We start from the raw sequence: 19,989 nt of genomic DNA, 5'->3' as shown, positions 1-19,989 counted from the left end.
GCAGAAGGCAGTGCTTACTAAATTCATCAACTCCATACCGCTCAAAAATGATTCATTAATAAGGTTGATCAGGTCTTATTAGCAACCACTTTCGATTAGCATGAAACCGAAGAACTTTCGTAAATCACTAAGTTACCTCAATGGGGATATGAATGTCCCCAAAAATAAGCATTTCATATTTATTTTTGACAGTAGGTAGATGTATTTGAAAACTTCCAATAGTGATTGTCGGAGATTTTTCAATAACATTAATACCATTCACTTGGAATTGTTTCTTCGGAAAGTGCACTGTATGCTCATTACCATTAATATGAAAAGTGACCTTGCTTTTATTGCAATCAATAATAGCCCCCGCAGTATTCAAGAAGGGTCTACCAAGGATAATCGACATGTTGTCGTCCTCAGGCATCTCAAGTATAACAAAGTCAGTCAAAATAGTAACATTAGCAACAACAACGGGCACATCCTCACAGATACCGAGAGGTATGGCAGTTGACTGGTCAGCCATTTGCAAAGATATTTCAGTAGGTGTGAGTTTATTCAAGTCAAGTCTTTCATATAAAGAGAAAGGCATACCACTAACACCAGCTCCTAAATCACACAAAGCAGTTTTCCCATAATTCTTTTTGATAGAGCAAGGTATAGTTGGTATTCCCGGATCTCCAAGTTTTTTTGGCACTCCATCTTTGAAAGTATAATTAGCAAGCATAGTGGAGATTTTAGCTTCCGGTATTTTTCTCTTATTAGTGATGATGTCTTTCATATACTTTGCATAAGGAGGCATTTTCAAGATATCAGTCAAGCGAGTACGCAAAAAGACCGGCCTCAGCATTTCAGCAAAGCGTTCAAATTCTTCATCATCTTTCTTTTTAGTTGACTTGGGTGGAAAAGGCATAGGTTTTTGAACCAACAGTTCTCTTTCTTTATCGTGTTTTCTAGCAATGAAGTCTCTTTTATCATATCTTTTATTCTTAGGTTGTGGGTTATCAAGATCAACAGGTGGTTCTATCTCAACATCATTATCTGGTTCTTTTTCATTATTTGGTTGAGCATCTTCATGAACATCAACATTATCTTTTTCATTATCACTAGGTGGATGTTCATTACCAGACTGAGTTTCAGCATCAGAGATAGAAATTTCATTTTCATTATCAGGAGGTTTTTCTATTTCAGGTCCACTAGAAGCATGCAAAGTCCTATCATTTTTCTTTTTGTTTTTGGAAGGACTAGGTGCACTACTGTTATTTCTTTGTGAGTCTTGTTCAATTCTTTTTTGGTGTCCCTCAGGATAAAGTGGTTCCTGAGTCATTTTACCTCCTCTAGTTGCAACTCTAACAACAAAGTCATGCATATTATTATTCATTTCATCAAGTAATTCTCTTTGTGATTTAGCAACTTGTTCTAACTGGGTTTGTACCATAGAAGCATGCTTTCCAACACCTCTAACATCATTTGAGATTCTAAATAACAAGTCACTCAAGCAAGCAATCATATCAGAATTATATTTCAATTGTTTCATAACATTTGCATTGAAGTGATCTTGTTTTCTAATGTAGTTTTCAAACTCATGAAGGCATTGACTAGGATGCATATTGTGAGGATTGTCATTATCATTGAATTTCATTAGAGAATTTACCTCTACCACCTTAGCCAGTGGAGGTGTATTAAGCCCATGTATTTCTTCAATAGGAGGTAAATTTTTAACATGCTCAGCTTTAATACCTTTTTACTTCATAGATTTCTTTGCCTCTTGCATATCTTCAGGACTAAGATATAATATACCCCTCTTCTTTGGAGTGGGTTTAGCCGGTAGTTCAGGAAGAGTCCAATCATCATAATTTTTCAATATGTTATTCAATAATTCCTCAGCTTGTCCAATAGTTCGTTCCCTGAAAACACAACCAGCACAACTATCTAGGAAGTCCCTAGAAGCATCGGTTAGTCCATTATAGAAGATATCAAGTATTTCATTTTTCTTAAGAGGATGATTAGGCAAAGCATTAAGTAACTGGCAAAGCCTCCCCCAAGCTTGTGGGAGACTCTCTTCTTTAGTTTGCACAAAGTTAAATATTTCCTGTAAGGCAGCTTGTTTCTTATGAGCAGGAAAATATTTTTCAGAGAAGTAATAAATCATATCCAGGGGACTACGCACACAACCAGGAGTAAGAGTATTGTACCAAGCTTTAGCATCACCCTTTAATGAGAAAGGAAATAATTTCAGAATAAAGTAATAACAAGTTTTCTCATCATGAGTAAAAAGGGTGGCTATATCATTCAACTTAGTAAGATGTGCCACAACAGTTTCAGTTTCATAACCATGGAAAGGATCAGATTCAACCAAAGTAATTAACTCTGGGTCGACAGAGAATTCATAATCCTTATGATCAATAAAGATAGGTGAAGTAGCAAACTTAGGATCATAATTCATTCTAGGATTCAGAGATTTTTCTTTATACTTGCATAGTAATTTCTCTAGATCATCTCTATCCTTACAAGCAAGAATATCTCTAGTTGTCTCCTCATTCATAACATAACCTTCAAGTACCTTAGGCAATTCATATCTAGGAAGGCTTGTTCTAGCAGGAGTTTCAGTTTCAAGCTCATCATCAGATTTAACAACATCATGTTGTATTACTCTAGTAATTTGTTCATCAAGAAATTCACCAAGTGGCACATCATCATTATCAAGCAAGGTACTAGCATCATCGTAAGCATTATCCATAGCAGAAGTAGCATCATCAATAACTCGCGACATATTTGAATTGATAGCATGTGGTGGTGTTGCAAGTTTACTCATAACAGAAGGTGAATCTAAAGCAGAACTGGATGGTAGTTCCTTACCTCCCCTCATCTTAGAGGGATAAATCTTAGTCTTAGGATCCTTCAGATTCTTCATAGTGATAAATTGATAATAATACCAAGTGACTCAACAAATATTGCTATGCTCCCCGGCAACGGCGCTAGAAAAAGGTCTTGATAATCCACAAGTATAGGGGATCGCAACAGTTTTCGAGGGTAGAGTATTCAACCCAAATTTATAGATTCGACACAAGGGGGGCCAAAGAATATTTGAAAGTATTAGCAGCTGAGTTGTCAATTCAACCACACCTGGAGATTAATTATCTGCAGCAAGTAATCAGTAGCACAGTAATATGATAGTTTTGATAGTAGTGACAGCAGCAATGGTAACAGTAACAGTGATAGCAGTAATTTTGTAGCAAGTGTAACAGTGATGATAGCAGCAGTAATTTAGCAGAAACAATATAAGATAAATTTGTAGGCATTGGATCGGTGACTGATAACCCACAAGTATAGGGGATCGTGTGTAGCCTTCTTCAATAAATAAGAGTGTCGAACCCAACGAGGAGCTAAAGGTAGAACAAATATTCCCTCAAGTTCTATCGACCACCGATACAACTCTACGCACGCTTGACATTTGCTTTACCTAGAACAAGTATGAAACTAGAAGTATGTCGGGGAAACGACACCTATGGGATCCCGACGATCCCTACTACGGTTGGCGGGGGTGAAGAGCTGTGCAAAGAGCAGGTCTAGATGATCAACGCGAGGGGCTTTTTTACCCAGGTTCGGGCCGCAAACGGTGCGTAATACCCTAGTCCTGCTTGTCTGTGTTTATTTGGTGTTCTTGTGTTCTTGGACTAGCTACTATGCGTGCCTAGTTCCAAGAGTCCGAATCCTTCCACAGTATGCCTCGGGCTTCCTTTTATATGTCAAAGGGGTCGCCACAGTGGCACAAAGGAGGTGGAAAGTATCTACAGTGTACAAGTTTATCTCCTCACATCGTAGGACAAACGCATTTAAGGCGCCGCCTACGTGTCCTCTTGCTTTATCGGGCCCGGCAACAAAGCTCGTCCCGTCCGTCGTGCCTCGCCTTGCTTCGACGCGCGTCCAAGCTGACGAGGCATGCAGCGCCATGCTGGTTGGCTGGTTGCTGTGCTGGTGCGGTGATAGAGTCTCCACGAAGACCTGCATGCCACCACGCAGGTGCTTGGCTAGCTGGCCTAGAAGCCGCACGCTGCCACGTAGGCGTTCGCCTAGTTGGCGGGCTGGTTGCCGCGTTGGAATGGCCGTGGGGCAGCGGAGCCTTGGTAGGTGTGGGCCTGGCTGTGGCCCCACAGATGCCCCCGGCAAGGGTCTTGCCGAGGTCTCGTGCGGCGTCCCTCGCAAGGGTCTTGCCGGGGATCTTCGGCCGTCCCCGACAAGGGGTCTTGCCGGGGGTCTTTCTCTTCTGGTTCTAATCTAGTCTTACAGGCCTTTGGTCTTCGCAAAGATCTGCATGCCATCATGCAGGAGCCTCCCGAGCCTTGGTTCCGACGTTGTCGATGGTGTCAGAACTCTCAGGCTCAAGGGTGGCGGCTCTGCTGGTGTTGGGCATGTTGCCCCAGCAAGGCTCTTGTCAGGGCTATGTAGGCCGCCCTGGCAAGGGTGTTGCTGGGGGAAACCCGTCTTGCCGCTTTGCTCTTCATGCCTCTAGCTTGAGTGTTGCCTTGGCAGCTTCATTCCTTTCCTTACTCGGCCCTGGAAAGCATGGCCTCATGCACGGCTACGACTGCACGCGCACAAGTAAAGGGGTACAGAAAAGGCCCCTACTTTTGTACACCTATAGGAGCCCCCAAGCCTAGGTCACACATAAGCGCGAAGCATTGTTGGGCCAGGCCCAGAACGGTGCGCGGGCGCGCGTGGCAGAGTTTTTCCGCAGTAATTCCTTCGCCAGTTGCGCTTCCCCATGATCCGCATTGAGCGCGTGACGTGGGGGTCGTGCGTGGGGCGGTTGTAGCATGCCTGCGTCACCTCGTGGTGAATAGTAAAGAGGCAGCCCGCGTCTTCCCCATAAAAAAGAGGAAACTGCAGGGCCGCTGCTCATTTACCCTCCACGCCTTTTCCAATCTTGGAACCGCCGTTCCCCTCTTCTTCTTCAAGCGACAATCGAAGCTTTTGTCTCTGCCTGCCACCACGGCGCCCCCATTTCCCTCGATCCCTCGCCCTCTCTCAGCCTCCATGGCACCCAAGAAAGGCAAGGGAAAAGGAGCGGCCAAGGACGACAGAGGGAAAGAGGCGGGCAAGGGAGCGGCCAAGGACGCCGGTGGGAAGGAGGCGCTGGAGAGCGAGTTGGTGGAGCTGCCGACGCAGTTCGCCCTCTTCACCTCGACGGTCGATGCGCTCACCCTTAAGGAGAAGTTTAGGCCCCTGTGGTGGAGGGAGACAACAGGGCATCCCGCCAAGCACATCGTCCCTGCCTCCTGCGCCAAGTCAGGCCCAAATCGGTACCCCTTCTTTGTCGACTACTTCTCCTGCGGGCTCTGCCCCCTTTCTCAGATTTCTTCAACGACATCATGCACACCTACGGCTTCCACCTTCTGGATTTCACGCCGAACGCTGTGGCGTGCATGGCCTTCTTCGCCCATCTTTGCGAGGGCTTTGCCGGAGTGCACCCCAGCACGGCGCTCTTCCGCCATTACTTCACCCCTCGCATCCAGCCAGGGGGTGCCATCTCTGGCTGCATTACTTGGATCTCGAGGAACCAGAGCAGGGGCACGTACCCGGAAGGTGCCCAGAAGGAGAGGTGGGATGAGTGGCGGGGCCGGTGGTGCTGGATCGAGGAGGCAGATCCGCAGGAGTTCTGCCGGGTCCGTCGGAGGCCGCCGGTCCGCAGGAAGGACTGGGGAGAGCTCGACGCCGACGACAAGAAGCTCACGGTTGCCACCACCAGGATCCATCACCTCACCTTGGCTGGGCTCACCCTCGAGATGATCGGGGCCAACTTCATCCGCCGCCGGATCGCCCCGCCGCACAACAAGGGGAGGCCGGCCTGGGATTTCAGGAATGCGGCCGATATCATGAGGCTCTGCCTCAGTCTGAACCACAACTTCACGGTGCTGCAGCATGCCCATCTCTACCAGAGGCTCTTCCATCTCAAGGTTGACGAGGTCGGTAGGGTCGAGAGGACCGGCAAGGCCGAGAAGACCGGCAAGGCTGCCAAGGCCGGCAAGTCTCTGTTTGGGTTGCCAGCGGGGGTGGTCCCATTGAGCAACAACTCCTGCCAGACCGCCATCATCGCCATGATGCTGGTCTTCAACGCGCACGGCCTCGATCCAACCTGGGGCAAGCCAGAAGCAGAGCAGGCGCAAGCATTCTTTGACAACTTGTCGGAGAGGTAGGTCCTCGACGAGCCACTTCTCATTCACGACACCATCGAGGAAGAGCTGGCATACATCGCTGCCAGGATGGAGGAGGCGACACTTGCTAAGGAGGCCGGTAGCGTTGGCACCATGGAGGATGAGGCCGACACGTCCGCAGAAGAGAAGGAGTTCGCCGAGTGGACGGGGTCCGCTGGGGAAGCCAGCGGCGCCGGTGCTGGGGCTCCCCTCGTCGAAGAGGTGGCCAAGGAGTCGGCCGAAAAGGAGACCAATGCGGACGACTCCTCGGCCCCAGGGAGGAAACGTGTCCAGCGGCGGGCCAGCTCCGGCGAGCCGGTCCGGCCCGGAAGGCCGTGCAGCTGCAACAGGCCTAGGAGCAGTCCGTGCGCCAGACGAGGGCTGCGGCAGCGAAGAAGGCTGCAACTGCCTCCTCCTCCTCGTTCAAGCAGCGCAGGACTCCATCCCCTTCTCCTCCCCTTGCGGATGCCGACCCGGAGTCTGACTTCGACCTTGGGTCCTTCATCCCGAAGAGGAGGAGGAGGACGCGCAAGCACCCTGCCCCTCATCATCTACTGATCCCCTTGCCCGCATGCGCTATCTTTCCCTAACTTGGTCTTATCTTCACAGAGACACGGAGACGCTGGCCCAGAGGGCGGCGAAGAGAGCCAAGGCTTCGACGGGCGACGAGCCCCCGGCGAGCGCTCCGCGCACGCCGGTGTTGGTGATGATCAGCCTGGACAACATCCCTCATCACAGCCCCCGCTCCAGCCCCCAGTGTGAGTCCGTTACTCACTCCCTATTGACAGGTGTTGGGGTGTGAATTCTTGATGCTGACCTTGCCGGGTTTGTAGGAGGAGAGCGGTAACAGGAGGAGCCACTGAGGGTCACCCCAAACATGCCGCCCCCGTTGACCACGCCACCCGGAGGGGTGTCACCGGCAAGGGCATCTACCGCCGAGCCCACGCACATGGAGGAGGAGGAGGCGAGTATGGGCGCTGGTGGCTCCATCCCGGCAACGAACGTTGGCGGGGAGGGAACCGCTTCTCAGCTCGGCACGGGTAAGTTGCTTGTCTCCCGTCCCTTGCTGTCTTTGCCACGTAATTTTTTTCTCTTTGCTTTGTTCTGGACTTTGATCTTGGCCTTGCTTCATCCTCCTTTCTGGTTTCCAGACCCTCCCTCGAAGGACCAGGAGGACATCGACACTGTTATTGAGGAGGTCGCCAGGGATGCCGAAGCCGAGGCCACCAAGATTGCTGCCGGGGAGGCCGCCAAGACCGTCGCCGAGAAGGCCGCCAAGGAGCCTGCCGGGGAGACCGGCAAGGCTGCTGCCGAGGAGGCCGGCAAGGGGCCTGCCGGGGAGGAGATGGCCAATGATCAACCCTCCTCCCCTACAGCCCCCGCCCCGGGCAAGTACTTGAAGGTGGGCGATGATCTGTTCATCAGCCTCCCGGGGACGGCAAGCACTAGAGCGCCAGCCGAAGGGGATGTTTTTGATGATGAGGCGCTCGCCGCCGCCGGGCTCCAGGTCGTTGATGAATCGAGCGCCAGCAGCAGTGGTTCCCAAGAGGAGCTGCTCCTCCGGGCCATGAGCACCAATTTCTAGAAGCTCCAGGCGCTCCATCGTGCCTGCCAGGACAAGGTGAACTCCAGGAGCGCGTCGCTCAAATGCATGTCTGGTTCGGCGAGGCCCGGCAGGAACTGAAGGACGCCCAGGATCAGCTGGACGAGCGCAAGCGAGAGCTCCTCCCTAGCAAGCTGACATCAAGAAGGCCCAGGAGGCGGCGAAGAAACAGGCCGACAAGGACGAAGCTGATCGGTGGCAGCAGCAGGCCTTGCTGGACACCCAGGAGGAAGACCTTGTCGCTCGTGAGCAGGCGCTTGCCGCCACGCTTCGCGGCAAGGATGAGGAGGACGAGAGGCTCATCGCGCAGCAGACCCGGGAGCTGGAGCAAAAGCACAAGGATGCACTGGCCCTGGACCACACCGGCAACATGGAGAAGCTGGAGCTGGAGCGGGAGCAGCTGAAGGAGGAGGTCTCAAAGCCGACGGAGGACAGGGACACGGCTAACCGCACTTCAGCGGATTTGCAGGTCCCCATCTCCGACAAGACCAAGCTGATCTCCGAGGCCAACAATTCCATCGGTGATCTGAAGCTGAAGATGGACACCTTGGAAGGGGCGCTTTTAGAGGGCAAGGCCCGTGAGGAGACCCTGAACAAGGCTCTTAAGCACGAGAGGCAGCTGAAGAAGGATGATGCCGCTGCCCACAAGGACTATATGGACAACGTAAATCTCTGGATCAGCCGCCTCAACGACGTTGCAGAGAAGCTCACCACGCAGCTAGCCGTCATGGGCATGCCGAACTTCAGGTACTCCCAAGAGGCCAACATAAGCCCCAACGCCAAGCTGACCTTGTTCTTCGAGGGCGTCCTCGAAGCCCTGGAGCAGCTCCGCTCCAACCAAGTGACCTATCTGGCCAACGAGGCCCGGAAGCTTTGTCGGGGCGCCCTGACCAAGGTGCTCACCAAGGTGGCGTTCTGGAACCCCAGCGTCGACTTCGCCAACACTCTTGAGAGCCTGCCGGAGGATGCGGACCTCACGATGCTCGAGGAGCGTATCAAGCCCATCATCAGCTGCGTCGACGGAGTCAAGAGGTTGGAGGGCCAGCGCCGGGATTAGCCGCCCTGTTTCTCATTGCTGCTGCGAGTTCATGCCCAAGACAATTTTATCTTAAGTTAGAACTGCGGCAACCACTGATGTAATATAACTTTGCAGTATTCTGAAATAGTGCATGCTATCTTCCTGTTTGATCTTTCTTTGTATGTATGCACCCTACGCTTAGTTGGATAGGTTTGCTGGCGCGTAAACCCATGCTATGGCGCTTTGAGGAATGGATCCTTAGCAGCCTGCCGGGGGGCGCTTGCCGCCGGGCAAGCTGATGTCTACTACACAACCTTCTTCTTGTAGACTTTGTTGGGCCTCCAAGTGCAGAGGTTTGTAGGACAGTAGCAAATTTCCCTCAAGTGGATGACCTAAGGTTTATCAATCCGTTGGAGGCGTAGGATGAAGATGGTCTCTCTCAAGCAACCGTGCAACCAAATAACAAAGAGTCTCTTGTGTCCCCAACACACCCAATACAATGGTAAATTGTGTAGGTGCACTAGTTCGGCGAAGAGATGGTGATACAAGTGCAATATGGATGGTAGATATAGGTTTTTGTAATCTGAAAATACAAAAACAGCAAGGTAACAAGTAATAAAAGTGAGCAGAAACGGTATTGCAATGCTTCGAAACAAGGCCTAGGGTTCATACTTTCACTAGTGCAAGTTCTCTCAACAATGATAACATAATTAGATCATATAACAATCCCTCAACATGCAACAAAGAGTCACTCCAAAGCCACTAATAGTGGAGAACAAACGAAGAGATTATTGTAGGGTACGAAACCACCTCAAAGTTATCCTTTCTGATCGATCTGTTCAAGAGTCCGTAGTAAAATAAGACGAAGCTATTCTTTCCGTTCGATCTATCCTAGAGTTCGTACTAGAATAACACCATAAGATACAAATCAACCAAAACCCTGATGTCACCTAGATACTCCAATGTCACCTCAAGTATCCGTGGGTATGATTATACGATATGCATCACACAATCTCAGATTCATCTATTCAACCAACACAAAGAACTTCAAAGAGTGCCCCAAAGTTTCTACCGGATAGTCAAGACGAAAACGTGTGCCAACCCCTATGCATAAGTTCACAAGGTCACTGAACCCGCAAGTTGATCACCAAAACATACATCAAGTAGATCACGTGAATATCCCAGTGTCACCACAGATAAGCACATGCAAGACATACATGAAGTGTTTTCTCAAATCCTTAAAGACTTAAATCTGATAAGATAACTTCAAAGGGAAGACTCAATCCATTACAAGAGAGTAGAGGGGGAGAAACATCATAAGATCCAACTATAATAGCAAAGCTCGCGATACATCAAGATCGTGCCGAATCAAGAACACGAGAGAGAGAGATCAAACACATAGCTACTGGTACATACCCTCAGCCCCGTGGGTGAACTACTCCCTCCTCATCATGGAGAGCGCCGGGATGATGAAGATGGCCACCGGTGATGGATCCCCCCTCCGGCAGGGTGCCGGAATAGGGTCCTGATTGGTTTTTGGTGGCTACAGAGGCTTGCAGCGGCGGAACTCCCGATCTAGGTTTCTTTCTGGGGGTTTCTGTATTTATAGGAATTTTTGGCGTCGGTCTCACATCAGGGGGGGTCTCCGAGTCATCCACGAGATAGGGGGGCGAGCCCAGGGGGTAGGGCGCGCCCTCCACCCTCGTGGACGGCTCGGGACTCTTCTGGCCCAAGTCTTTTACTCCGGAGACTTCTTTTGGTCCATAAAAAATCATAAAAAATTGGCACGTCAATTGGACTCCGTTTGGTATTCCTTTTTGTAAAACTCAAAAACAAGGAAAAAAAACAGAAACTGGCACTGGGCTCTAGGTTAATAGGTTAGTCGCAAAAATCATATAAAATAGCATGTTAAAGCCCATTAAACATCCAAAACAGATAATATAATAGCATGGAACAATAAAAAATTATAGATACGTTGGAGACGTATCAAGGATCCCCAAGCTTAATTCCTACTCTTCCTCGAGTAGGTAAATGATAGAAACAAAATTTTTGATGTGGAATGCTACCTAACATAGTTATCAATGTAATTTTCTTTATTGTGGCATGAATGTTCAGATCTGAAAGATTCAAGACAAAAGTTTAATATTGACATAAAAATAATAATACTTCAAGCATACTAACAAAGTAATCATGTCTTCTCAAAATAACATGGCCAAAGAAAGCTCATCCCTACAAAATCATATAGTTTGGCTATGCCCCATCTTCGTCACACAAAATGTTTAAATCATGCACAACCCCGATGACAAGCCAAGCAATTGTTTCATACTTTAGTATTCTCAAAGTTTTTCAACTTTCACGCAATACATGAGTGTGAGCCATGGACATAGCACTATAGGTGGAATAGAATGGTGGTTGTGGAGAAGACAAAAAAGAGGAAGATGGTCTCACATCAACTAGGCGTATTAATGGGCTATGGAGATGCCCATCAATAGATATCAATGTGAGTGAGTAGGGATTGCCATGCAACGGATGCACTAGAGCTATAAATGTATGAAAGCTCAACAAAAGAAACTAAGTGGGTGTGCATCCAACTTGCTTGCTCACGAAGACCTAGGGCATTTTGAGGAAGCCCATTGTTGGAATATACAAGCCAAGTTCTATAACAAAAATTCCCACTAGCATATGAAAGTGACAAAAATAAGAGACTCTCTATCATGAAGATCATGGTGCTACTTTGAAGCACAAGTGTGGAAAAAGGATAGTAGCATTGTCCCGTCTCTCTTTTTCTCTCATTTTTTTGTTTGGCTTCTTTGGCCTCTTTTTTTCATTGGCTTCATTGGCCTTTTTTTATTCCTCACACGGGACAATGCTCTAATAATGATGATCATCACACTTCTATTTATTTACAACTCAAGGATTACAACTCGATACTTAGAACAAAATATGACTCTGTATGAGTGCCTCCGGCGGTGTACCGGGATGTGCAATGAATCAAGAGTGACATATATGAAAATTTATGAATGGTGGCTTTGCCACAAATACGATGTCAACTACATGATCATGATCATGCAAGGCAATATGACAACGATGAAGCGTGTCATAATAAACGGAATGGTGGAAAGTTGCATGGCAATGTATCTCGGAATGGCTATGGAAATGCCATAATAGGTAGGTATGGTGGCTGTTTTGAGGAAGGTAAATGGTGGGTTTATTGTACCGGTGAAAGTTGCGCGGTACTAGAGAGGCTAGCAATGGTGGAAGGGTGAGAGTGCGTATAATCCATGGACTCGAAATTAGTCATAAAGAACTCACATACTTATTGAAAAAATCTACAAGTCATCAAAACCAAGCACTACGCGCATGCTCCTAGGGGGATAGATTGGTAGGAAAAGACCATCGCTCGTCCCCGACCGCCACTCGTCAGGAAGACAATCAAAGAAACACCTCATGCTTCAAACTTGTTACACAACGGTTACCATACGTGCATGCTACGGGACTTGCAAACCTCAACACAAGTATTTCTAAAATTCACAACTACTCCACTAGCATGACTCTAATATCACCATCTTCATATCTCAAAACAATCATAAAGAATCAAACTTCTCATAGTATTCAATGCACTTTATATGAAAGTTTTTATTATATCCCTTTTGGATGCCCATCATATTAGGACTAAATTCATAACCTAAGAAAATTACCATGCTGTTCTAAAAGACTCTCAAAATAATATAAGTGAAGCATGAGAGTTCATCTATTTCTTCAAAATAAAACTACCGTCGTCCTCTAAAAGATATAAGTGAAGCACTAGAGCAAATCACAAACTACTCCAAAAGATATAAGTGAAGATCAATGAGTAGTCGAATAATTATGTAACTATGTGAAGACTCTCTAACATTTAAGAATTTCAGATCTTGGTATTTTATTCAAACAGCAAGCAAAACAAAAGAAAATAAAATGACGCTCCAAGCAAAATACATATCATGTGGTGAATAAAAATATAGCTCCATGTAAAGTTACCAATGAACGAAGACGAAAGAGGGGATGCCATCCGGGGAATCCCCAAGCTTAGGCTCTTGGTTGTACCTTGGGGTGCCTTGGTCATCCACAAGCTTAGGCTCTTGCCGCTCCTTATTCCATAGTCCATCGAATCTTTACCCAAAACTCGAAAACTTCACAACACAAAGCTCAACAGAAAACTCGTAAGCTCCGTTAGTATAAGAAAATAATCACCACTTAGGTACTATTGTGAACTCATTCTAAATTCATATTGGTCTAATATCTACTGTATTCCAACTTCTCTATGGTTCATACCCTCCGATACTACTCATAGATTCATCAAAATAAGCAAACAACACATAGAAAACAGAATCTGTAAAAAACAGAACAGTCTGTAGTAATCTGGTAACATTCCATACTTCTGTAACTCCAAAAATTCTGAAATAAATTGGTGGACGTGAGGAATTTGTCTATTAATCATCTGAAAAAAGAATCAACCTAAAGAACTCTCCAGTAAAAAAATGGCAGCTAATCTCGTGAGCGCAAAAGTTTCTGTTTTTTACAGCAAGATCGCAAAGACTTCACCCAAGTCTTCCCAAAGGTTCTACTTGGCACAAACACTAATTAAAACATAAAACCACATCTAAACATAGGCTAGATGAATTATTTATTACTAAACATGAGCAAAAATCAAAGAACAAAAATAAAATTGGGTTGCCTCCCAACAAGCGCTTATTTAACGCCCCTAGCTAGGCATGATGATTTAAATGATGCTCACATAAAAGATAAGAATTGAAACATAACGGGAGCATCATGAAGAATATGACTAGCACATTTAAGTCTAACCCACTTCCTATGCGTAGGGATTTTGTGAGCGAACAACTTATGGGAACATGAAACAACTAGCATAGGAAGGTAAAACAAGCAAATCTTCAAGATTTTCAACACATATAGAGGAAACTTGATATTATTGCAATATGTAGAAGCATATGATCCTCTCTCATAATAATTTTCAGTAGCATCATGAATGAATTCAACCATATAACCAGCACATAAAGCATTCTTTTCATGATATACTTGCATAGAAATTTTACTACTCTCCACATAAGCAAATTTATTCTCATCAATAGTAGTGGGAGCAAACTCACAAAATAACTATCATGTGAAGCATAATCCAATTGAAAATTAAAATCATGGTGACAAGTTTCATGGTTATCTTAATTATTTATAGCATACGTGTCATCACAATAATCATCATAAATAGGAGGCATGCTTTCATCATAATAAATTTGCTCATCAAAACTTGGGGGACTAAACATATCATATTCATCAAACATAGCATCCCCAAGCTTGTGGCTTTGCATATCATTAGCATCATGGGTATTCAAAGAATTCATACTAACAACATTGCAATCATGCTCATCATTCACATATTTTATGCCAAGCATTCTATGTAATTCTTCTTCTAGTACTTGAGCACAATTTTCCTTCCCATCATTTTCACGAAAGACATTAAAAAGATGAAGCATATGAGGCACCCTTAATTCCATTTTTTTGTAGTTTTCTTTTATAGACTAAACTAGTGATAAAACAAGAAACAAAAAGATTCGATTGCAAGATCTAAAGATATACCCCGGCAACGGCGCCAGAAAAGAGCTTAGTTGACGGGGTGTTAGTGCCGCTTTCCTCGCCTCCCCGGCAACGGCGCCAGAAAAGAGCTTGATGTCTACTACACAACCTTCTTCTTGTAGACGTTGTTGGGCCTCCAAGTGCAAAGGTTTGTAGGAAAGTAGCAAATTTTCCTCAAGTGGATGACCTAAGGTTTATCAATCCGTGGGAGGCGTAGGATGAAAATGGTCTCACTCAAGCAACCCTGCAACCAAATAACAAAGAGTCTCTTGTGTCCCCAACACACCCAATACAATGGTAAATTGTATAGGTGCACTAGTTCGGCGAAGAGATGGTGATACAAGTGCAATATGGATGGTAGATATAGGTTTTTGTAATCTGAAAATATAAAAACAGCAAGGTAACAATGATAAAAGTGAGCAGAAACGGTATTGCAATGCGTTGAAACAAGGCCTAGGGTTCATACTTTCACTAGTGCAAGTTCTCTCAACAATAATAACATAATTAGATCATATAACTATCCCTCAACATGCAACAAAGAGTCACTCCAAAGTCACTAATAGCGGAGAACAAACGAAGAGATTATTGTAGGGTACGAAACCACCTCAAAGTTATCCTTTCTGATCGATCTATTCAAGAGTCCGTAGTAAAATAACACGAAGCTATTCTTTCCGTTCGATCTATCCTAGAGTTCGTACTAGAATAACACCATAAGATACAAATCAACCAAAACCCTAATGTCACCTAGATACTCCAATGTCACCTCAAGTATCCGTGGGTATGATTATACGATATGCATCACACAATCTCAGATTCATCTATTCAACCAACACAAAGAACTTCAAAGAGTGCCCCAAAGTTTCTACCGGAGAGTCAAGACGAAAACGTGTGCCAACCCCTATGCATAAGTTCACAAGGTCACTGAACCCGCAAGTTGATCACCAAAAGATGTTGGGGAACGTAGTAATTTCAAAAATTTCCTACGCACACACAAGATCATGGTGATGCATAGCAATGAGAGGGGAGAGTGTTGTCCACGTACCCTCGTAGACCGAAAGCGGAAGCGTTAGCACAACGCGGTTGATGTAGTTGTACGTCTTCACGATCCGACCGATCAAGTACCGAACGCACGGCAGCTCCGAGTTCAGCACACGTTCAGCTCGATGACGTCCCTCGAACTCCGATCCAGCCGAGCTTTGAGGGAGAGTTCCGTCAACACGACGGCGTGGTGACGATGGTGATGTTCTACCGACGCCGGGCTTCGCCTAAGCACTGCTACGATATGACCGAGGTGGATTATGGTGGAGGGGGGCACCGCACACGCCTAAGAGATCCAAGGGATCAATTTTTGTGTCTATGGGGTGCCCCCCTGCCCCCGTATATAAAGGAGCAAGGGGGGAGGCGGCCGGCCTAGGAGGAGGGCGCGCCAAGGGGGGAGTCCTACTCCCACCGGGAGTAGGACTCCTCCTTTCCTTGTTGGAGTAGGAGAGAAGGAAAGAGGGGGAGAGGGAGAAGGAAAAGGGGGCTGCACCCCTTGTCCAATTCGGACCAGAGGGGGGGTGCGCGCCTCCTTCCTTTTGGCCTCTCTCCTCTATTCCCGTATGGCCCAATAAGGCCCAATACATCTCCCCGGCGAAATCCCGTAACTCTCCGGTAGTCCGATAAATACCCGAATCACTCGAAACCTTTTCGAAGTCCGAATATAGTCATCCAATATATCGATCTGTACGTCTCGGCCATTTCGAGACTCCTCGTCATGTCCCCGGTCTCATCCGGGACTCCGAACTACCTTCGGTCCATCAAAACACATAAACTCATAATATAACCATCATCGAACTTTAAGCGTGCGGACCCTACGGGTTCGAGAACTATGTAGACATGACCGAGACACGTCTCTGGTCAATAACCAATAGCGGAACCTGGATGCTCATATTGGCTCCCACATATTCGACGAAGATCTTTATCGGTCAGACCGCATAACAACATACGTTGTTCCCTTTGTCATCGGTATGTTACTTGCCCGAGATTCGATCGTCGGTATCTCAATACCTAGTTCAATCTCGTTACCGGCAAGTCTCTTTACTCGTTCGGTAATACATCATCCCGCAACTAACTCATTAGTTACAATGCTTGCAAGGCTTATAGTGATGTGCATTACTGAGTGGGCCCAGAGATACCTCTCCGACAACCGGAGTGACAAATCCTAATCTCGAAATACGCCAACCCAACGAGTACCTTTGGAAGCACCTGTAGAGCACCTTTATAATCACCAAGTTATGTTGTGACGTTTGGTAGCACACAAAGTGTTCCCCCGGTAAACGGGAGTTGCATAATCTCATAGTCATAGGAACATATATAAGTCATGAAGAAAGCAATAGCAGAATACTAAACGATCGTGTGCTAAGGTAATGGAATGGGTCAAGTCAATCACATCATTCTCCTAATGATGTGATCCCGTTAATCAAATGACAACTCATGTCTATGGCTAGGAAACATAACCATCTTTGATCAACGAGCTAGTCAAGTAGAGGCATACTAGTGACACTCTGTTTGTCTATATATTCACACATGTATCATGTTTCCAGTTAATACAATTCTAGCATGAATAATAAACATTTATCATGATATAAGGAAATAAATAAGAACTTTATTATTGCCTCTAGGGCATATTTCCTTCAGTCTCCCACTTGCACTAGAGTCAATAATCTAGAGCACATCGCCATGTGATTTAACATCAATAGTTCACATCACCATGTGATTAACACCCATAGTTCACATCGTCATGTGACCAACACCCAAAGGGTTTACTAGAGTCAATAATCTAGTTCACATCGCTATGTGATTAACACCCAACGAGTACTAAGGTGTGATCATGTTTTGCTTGTGAGATAATTTTAGTCAACGGGTCTGTCACATTCAGATCCGTAAGTATTTTGCAAATTTCTATGTCTACAATGCTCTGCACGGAGCTACTCTAGCTAATTGCTCCCACTTTCAATATGTATCTAGACTGAGACTTAGAGTCATCTGGATTAGTGTCAAAACTTGCATCGACGTAGCCCTTTACGACGAACCTTTTGTCACTTCCATAATCGAGAAACATATCCTTATTCCACTAAGGATAATTTTGACCGCTGTCCAGTGATCTACTCCTAGATCACTATTGTACTCCCTTGCCAAAATCAGTGTAGGGTATACAATAGATCTGGTACACAGCATGGCATACTTTATAGAACCTATGGCAGAGGCATAGGGAATGACTTTCATTCTCTTTCTATCTTCTGTCGTGGTCGGGCTTTGTGTCTTACTCAATATCATACCTTGTAACACAGGCAAGAATTCTTTCTTTGACTGTTCCATCTTAAACTACTTCAAAATCTTGTCAAGGTATGTACTCATTGAAAAAACTTATCAAGCGTCTGGATCTATCTCTATAGATCTTGATGCACAATATGTAAGCAGCTTTACCGAGGTCTTTGAAAAACTCCTTTCAAACACTCCTTTATGCTTTGCAGAATAATTCTACATTATTTCTGATCAAGAATATGTCATTCACATATACTTATCAGAAATGCTGTAGTGCTCCCACTCACTTTCTTGTAAATACAGGCTTCACCGCAGGTCTGTATAAAACTATATGCTTTGATCAACTCATCAGATCGTATATTCCAACTCCGAGATGCTTGCACCAGTCCATAGATGGATCGCTGGAGCTTGCATATTTTGTTAGCACCTTTAGGTTTGACAAAACCTTTTGGTTGCATCATATACAACTCTTCTTTAAGAAATCCATTAAGGAATGTAGTTTCGACATCCATTTGCCAGATTTCATAAAATGTGACAATTTGCTAACATGATTCGGACAGACTTAAGCATCGCTACGAGTGAGAAAATCTCATCGTAGTCGACACCTTGAACTTTGTCAAAAACCTTTTTCCGACAAGTCTAGCTTTGTAGATAGTAACACTACTATCAGCGTCCGTCTTCCTCTTGAAGATCCATTTATTTTTTATGGCTTGCCGATCACCGGGCAAGTCAACCAAAGTCCACACTTTGTTCTCATACATGGATCCCATCTCAGATTTCATGGCCTCAAGCCATTTTGCGGAATCTGGGCTCATCATCGCTTCCTCATAGTTCGTAGGTTCGTCATGGTCATGTAACATGACCTCCAGAACTGGATTACCGTACCACTCTGGTGCGGATTTCATTCTGGTTGACCTACGAGGTTAGGTAGTAAGTTGATCTGAAGTTTCATGATCATCATCATTAGCTTCCTCACTAATTGGTGTAGGAGTCACAGGAACAAATTTCTATGATGAACTACTTTCCAATAAAGGAGCAGGTACAGTTACCTCATCAAGTTCTACTTTCCTCCCGCTCACTTCTTTCGAGAGAAACTCCTTCTCTAGAAAGTATCCAAATTTAGCAATGAATATCTTGCCTTCGGATCTGTGATAGAAGGTGTACCCAACTGTCTCCTTTGGGTATCCTATGAAGAAACATTTCTTCGATTTGGGTTTGACCTTATCAGGATGAAACTTTTTCTTATAAGCATTGCAACCTCAAACTTTAAGAAATGACAACTTTGATTTCTTGCCAAACCACAGTTCATACGGTGTCGTCTCAAACGGATTTAGATGGTGCCCTTTTTTTTACATGAATGCAGCTGTCTCTAATGCATAACCCCAAAACTATAGTGGTAAATCGGTAAGAAACATCATAGATTGCACTATATCCAATAAAGTACGGTTATGACGTTCAGACACACCATTATGCTGTGGTGTTCCAGGTGGCACGAATTTGTGAAACTATTCCACTTTGTTTTAATTGAAGACCAAACTCGTAACTCAAATATTTGTCTCCGCGATCAGATCGTAGAAACCTTATTTTCTTGTCACGATGATTTTCCACTTCACTCTGAAATTCTTTGAACTTTTGAAATGTTTCAGACTTATGTTTCATCAAGTATATATACCCATATCTGCTCAAATCATCTGTGAAGATCAGAAAATAACGATACCTGCCGCGAGCCTCAACACTCATCGGATCGCATACATCAGTATGTATTATTTCCAATAAGTCAGTTGCTCGCTCCATTGTTCCGGAGAATGGAGTCTTAGTCATTTTGCCCATAACGCATGGTTCGCAAGTATCAAGTGATTCATAATCAAGTGATTCCAAAAGCCCATCAGCATGGAGTTTCTTCATGCGCTTTACACCAATATGACCTAAACAGCAGTGCCACAAATAAGTTGCACTATCATTATTAACTTTGCATCTTTTGGTTCAATATTATGAATATGTGTATCACTATGATCGAGATCCAACGAACCATTTTCATTGGGTGTGTAACCATATAAGGTTTTATTCATGTAAACAGAACAACAATTATTCTCTAACTTAAATGAATAACCGTATTGCAATAAACATGATCAAATCATATTCATGCTCAACACAAACACCAAATAACACTTATTTAGGTTCAACACTAATCCCGAAAGTGTAGGGAGCGTGCGATGATGATCATATCAATCTTGGAACCACTTCCAACACACATCGTCACT

Source organism: Triticum aestivum, chromosome 5D, assembly GCF_018294505.1.
Source record: "Triticum aestivum cultivar Chinese Spring chromosome 5D, IWGSC CS RefSeq v2.1, whole genome shotgun sequence".
In the NCBI taxonomy this organism is placed as follows: Eukaryota; Viridiplantae; Streptophyta; class Magnoliopsida; order Poales; family Poaceae; genus Triticum; species Triticum aestivum.
Note: the sequence above shows the minus strand (reverse complement) of the source record.